The 5,835-nt window shown below is 38.8% G+C and overlaps 1 long non-coding RNA gene across 2 annotated transcripts; it reads right to left on the bottom strand.

Moving 5' to 3' along the window:
• Window positions 1-354: 354 nt before the first annotated feature.
• Window positions 355-5,561, bottom strand: LOC138968725 (uncharacterized). 2 transcript variants are annotated; one of them, XR_011456267.1, is made up of 4 exons: window positions 5,089-5,561; window positions 4,454-4,538; window positions 3,433-4,292; window positions 355-608 (listed from the first exon to the last, which is right to left on the bottom strand). It is a non-coding gene; the product is annotated as an uncharacterized lncRNA (long non-coding RNA). The 2 variants fall into 2 exon arrangements; XR_011456266.1 differs by lacking the exon at window positions 5,089-5,561 and having other exon boundaries at window positions 4,454-4,866.
• Window positions 5,562-5,835: the final 274 nt, after the last annotated feature.

Raw genomic sequence — 5,835 nt, 5'->3', positions numbered from 1 at the left:
AGTAAAATCTGACATATTCGAAAGTTTTGCATAAACACTCAGACAATTTTTACGATATTCTCCTAAGCTTCTCCATTTTTCAGCCCTGTCTTGGAAATGAATTCGAATAAGGCAGTCAAAATAAATTAGTTTGGAGCACCCATCAATCAGAATAAGCATTAACTTTTGACACAGGAAATATCTTCTACCGAAAGCTCTCCTGGTTTTATTCTACATTTTTCCTGCATAATGGTAACAAATTTAATGATAAATCTAAACAACGAAGTGACTGTGGTAAGATGAACAAAGTTAAAAAAAACAAAGGATTACTGTAAATGGTTTACGAATCGAAATCTAACAAGTTTTAATGATAAGTAAAATGATAAAAAAAAATAAAATTAAAAAAAGCTAACGTCCTCGCATTTGTCCAGAATTATTCCATGTTTAACATGGGAACAGAGGGATAATTGGTCTAAAGAATTTTTAAAAAGGAGGGTTAGGGTAACCCTAACCCTCTTTGGACTATCTGTATGCAATGCTCGCTATAGGTGAAAGACTTTTGTGGAAGCCATGGAAGAATGCATCGCTGTTGTGCTGGTTCAGCTTGAGGTCCTGTCCTAGCGAATATCCTGCACACACAAAAACACGACTTTTTAAGCCACTTATGTTGCATTCCGTGACATAGCTTTGTTAAAACCGTGTGCCTGATAATAATGACAGATTTTGTTGATATACATTTTTTTTTAAGACACCCCATATAATATTGTTTGACAATCTCTTTCAACATAGTTTACGAATCACCAATGTGTATACAAACGCAAATAACCCACAGGTCAATAAATTACTTTCCAGAGAGAGAGAGAGAGAGAGAGAGAGAGAGAGAGAGAGAGAGAGAGAGAGAGAGAGAGAGAGAGAGAGAGAGAGAGAGAGAGAGAGAGAGAGAGAGAGATTAAAACTAGAAAATGTGTGCTATATAAAACAAGGATAATCACTGTCAAATCTTTGCTTGTACCTGCATGGTGTTTACTGCGCTATATACACAACCTGTTTTATTTCATTTATTTATTTTTATTTATTTTTTTTTTGTTGGGGGGGGGGGATGTTTTGTGATGAGGGATTTTTCAAAGCCTTTACTGCTTTAGTCATTGAATCCACCCGACTTCGATTTATTGTTCAGTGATGGGTAATTGTGTGACCAACTATGTAAGTTAGTGATTGTTCTGGCTTCATACAATGACATTGCATTAATTTTATAAGTGTATGTGTGTGTGTTTCAGGCAAACGCTGATATTACAGTCCTAGTTGTGTGCAGTACCTCTGCTTCTTCGTTCAGGAATCAAAGTATACAATCTAAACCGATTATTTTGTTCAATAATGTTCAGCTTACCATCCCGAAGAAGGCAGTAACAAGCCGAGATATTGATTATAGATATTAACGTACCTAACCTGGTTACTGGTGTGTTTTCTTTTTATTTCAATAATGTCAGGGCCGGACTAGGCTAAGAGGAGGGGGGGGGGGGGGGGGTTGCCAGCGGTGGTCCAGGGGATGTTCCCCCTGGCGGGGTCAAGGGGCAGAGCCCCTTGTGGGGGTCAGGGGGCAAAGCCCCCTGAAGCTGATGGGTAGGTCATATTCTGAGATAGGAAAATGGTCGCTCCTTCCATGAAACGGCATAAAATAAACAATAATAAAAAATGTTTTAAATAAGTGAGGTACATGTTTAAGCCAGGGGGGGAGGGGGGGTTGCGCAACCCCCATAACCCCCCCGGTAGTCCGGCCCTGAATGTAAATGTGTGACAACTTGCAGGGTACTTGATGTTCAGAGCAATTTTTCTGGCAAAAGACCTTTTATGGATCAAAGAAAACTTTTGTCGTGGTGCACAAGTCAATCAATTTGGTTGATAAATAATTTGTGCTGCATTTTCCCTGGTTCCAAAACGTAGTATGTATTACCACATGTCCTTACCTGTCATTGGCATCACATGATTCTCTGCAAGCAGTCTTTTGTGGAAATACGTCATTTAACACTTGCACTTATAGTAGGGCTGATGGGGTCTATGTCGACCAAAAGAGTGGGATTCTCTGTAGGTCGAGTTCCTGTAGGTGGATTCCCTGTATACCTAAGACTTTAAAATTGGAAATCTAGTATACAGGGAATCCCACAGGGTGCAGTTTTTCAATAAAACTTGCAAACCATACTCGAATTTCTAAGAAATATCAAAAAAAGATTGAAAAACATCAAATTCTAACGATGTCGCTAAGCATCACGTGACTTTCATTGATATTAGCAAAACGCTACAGGAACTACACCCTGTGGTATTCCCTGTATACAAGATTGCCAATTTTAAAGTCTTAGGTATACAGAGAATCCACCTACAGGAACTCGACCTACAGTGAATCCCATTCTTTTGGTCGACATAGACCCCATCAGCTATAGTAGGTGGCTGTGGAACGGTAGACATGCAACGACAACGAACAACAAAAGACAAAGTGTGGAGTACACTCATTTTTCTTAACATACGCTAAGTTTCTTTGAGAATGCTCCAAGTGAAAATCAGGGGTTCCTAGGCCTGATATCACAATTAAACAGCTTCTTCTCAGAATCAGGAGGGAAAAAAACGAGATGTCGTGACAAGAACAGACAGCAGCAGCAGCAACAACAACATTGCTAAATCGTCGCTTTAACAAAATTTCATGTTTAGTATCGCAGACAAAGCACGGCTACTGATCCGACCAAAGCCACACTTCATGCACGATGGGCACATTGTTATGGCCAGCTTGTTAACGTGAGCATTGTGTATGTTTTACATAGAATTGAATGTGTTTGTCGTTGTGTCTGTCATCTATCCTAGTCGTTTGATTTAGAATGAAGCAAACTTATTACAATGACGATTTTCTTCGGTTTTTGATGAAGGATTGGCATCAAGACTTTTCCTATTTTCCAACTCTGCCACCATACACTGGCCGTTCAGGTCTGCATGTCGACCACATGGTGTGTGATCAGATTTTTCGGACATGTTCACAATGCTTACATGACCACCAAATGGAAAATCAGTTGGTATTTGTTATGTTTTTGTGTAAGCACAATCTTCATATACAAGTAAACAGAAACAGTTGTGTTGCAAACAGAGCCTTCATAAGAAAAAATGCTTCTAAGTCAAAATACATACCCCCTTTTTCGTATTGCGTAAAATATACCCATAAATTCTGGACATCATATTATTATTTTTTTTCACAACAATGAAACCAAACTTTGGCATATGTTTTAGCAATATATTCACAATAAAACCTATGAGTTTGAAGGCTGCATCTTGTTTTGTTTATTTTTGAGAATTTTTTTTGCAAACCCATGCAAATGGCCAGTTTCTGGGGAGAGACTGGGGAGATAATGGCCAGTATAGAAAGAGTTAATAAGTAAACTAATAAGTAAACTAGTGTCAGAAGTAGGTATTTACCTTGTTTGCCTTCGCGTTCTTGATAGCCCGCTGCAGCATTTGTATCACTTCCCTTGACATTCAAAACGCCAATGTATTTCTGAAAGGAAAATAAAGATATTGACCGAAACATCACACAAGTGGTATATCATGCTAGGTTTTGTTTACAGTGCCTGTTCTACGACCACATCTGATTGTAATTTAAATAAAGAAAAACTGTATCCATTTATTACTTCTCTATTTGTGTGTGTTTGTGTGTGTGCAGGGGCGGATCACATCATTTTTAAGGGGGAGTTTCCAAATTTCTTTTAGGGACAATTTGACGACGCGAAGCGTTTAGTTGAAGACGCGAAGCGTTCAACCTCCCTGGGGGGGGGGGGGGGGGGGGGGGGGTGCGACAAATGTTGATAAAAACAAGGAAAATGGATCAATCTGAACCAAGAAACATCCCCTAATACACCTTCCAAAAAAGTAAATATATTAAGAAGAAAAATTTGAATCACAAGGACAATTGATCGATCTGACGCAACCTGAGCAAACTAATTAGCCAACTTCTTTCCAAAATCGTCACTTAGAATACAAAGGCCGGCTCCTAAGTGGTCCGGAAACCCCGGAACCCCCCTCCGGATCCGCCCAGTGTGTGTGTGTGTGTGTGTGTGTGTGTGTGTGTGTGTGACCGATGACCTTCTCTAATTCTAATCGTTGCGTTTGCATGGTAATAAAGTTTTAATACTGGATATGCCCATGAAAAAATATCATTTCTTGTTCATGTCATTGTGTGTGTGTGGCCAGGACCGTGACTTCTGCTTGCTTCAACGTCTTCAGAAAAGACACAAAATGCCAGCAGGCGTATGTTCTTGGAGCGCTCAGTATGCCGTCATCTGCAAACAAATAAATACAAATTATTCAATTGTGTAAATAAAGAACAATCATTTTAATATTACAACAAAAAATTCATATAACTGTAGTCTTCACCAGAGACATCCACTACACTATCTTTAAATAAAACTGCCGTAAAAAATTGAAATACTATAAAACTTACCCCCACTCAGATCTATTTGGGATTATTCAAGTTTCAACCATGTAACGATGCCGGTTTGGACAGATCTGCTAGTTTGCCGCTGAAACTGAAATCAAAGGCGATCTCCAGAACTATTTCTAATCTTGTATTTGTGATTACTATAAAATACTGATCTTCCCAATAGAAGCTGATGTGTATATATATATACATGACCAGGGCAAGGTATTTTGTTACAGGGCATTTACGCAGACGTCGCAGTTCAAAATATCGTTTTAGATCTGATTTTGTACAGCAGCCTGTGTGATTCAAAATCGTCTGCCCATTTTCGGTTTAACATTTTATGGACGATTCCTATGAGACTGCTCAATCATAACTGATGACAAATTCAGAAACAGATGATGGTTTCAAGTAGGCTACAGTAATGATTCGTTAAAAATGTCAATCCACTCGTCGATCATTCAAACTCAAAGAACCCAAGCCAAATCTGCTCTGGTTCCGAGCAGCTTTTTCCAACTGAGACCCTAATTGTTACGCATCTGCCGCGAAAAGATAGACCACAAACAAGCGGCACTGTACCATGCTTTCGTTTATGTTGCTAAACAGATTAAATGTGCATTGTAAATGTGCTTACAGCAAAGAAATGCATCCTTACTTACCACAAAAATACTGGTACCACATTCATCGCACTTGTGTCTTCTTACCAAAACCTATCGATATGTTTGTTTACGATATATTGGTAATTACTAACCGTTAACTATTTTTCAAAAATCTGAAATGACTTTTAAGAATCAAAGAAAGATTCGCTAAAACGGTTGACTTCAGAAAATAAGCAATATTTTTCTGAACCATGAAATAAAAATCGAAAACTCCGTTTGATCTTTTATTTTGGTAGATTGATGACAACAGCCGGAACTGAAAGTACCAGAACCAAAAATTAAGGGCATTAATCAGGTAAACTAAGAAGATTGTCGTTCCTGGCGCGCACTTCACATGTCCGTCAAACAGTGTCCGAGTGAGAGAAAATTTTTTTTTTTTTTCGCAGTTCGACAGTATATGAGGCCCTTCTTCAGATCAACGTGTAAAGGTTGCTGAACGATGTTTTTCCTTTTTGCTTGTTTAGTTACACTTTAAGTTTCACCCCCTCCCTTGAGTTTTCTGCAGTTGCAGTGAAAGCTGAAATTCTTTCCTGTTGTCAGTTTATGACTGTGAATGTTGTGTAGTTGTTATTTATGGCCGCAGTTTGGGGCGTGGACAAAACTAATGTTCCTTTTTGACAATGTCAAGAAAGTTTAACGGTGCATCGTTTCCGCACTTTGGCCGTGACTGCAAAATTTGATTTATGGGGCTTTAACGTAATTCTTTCCTGCAAGAGTTTTACCTCCCTGCTAAGTGAAATTGCTCCA

The sequence above is a fragment of the Littorina saxatilis genome, linkage group LG6 (assembly GCF_037325665.1).
Source record: "Littorina saxatilis isolate snail1 linkage group LG6, US_GU_Lsax_2.0, whole genome shotgun sequence".
NCBI lineage: Eukaryota > Metazoa > Mollusca > Gastropoda > Littorinimorpha > Littorinidae > Littorina > Littorina saxatilis.
This window is presented reverse-complemented; position numbering and strand designations above follow the sequence as displayed.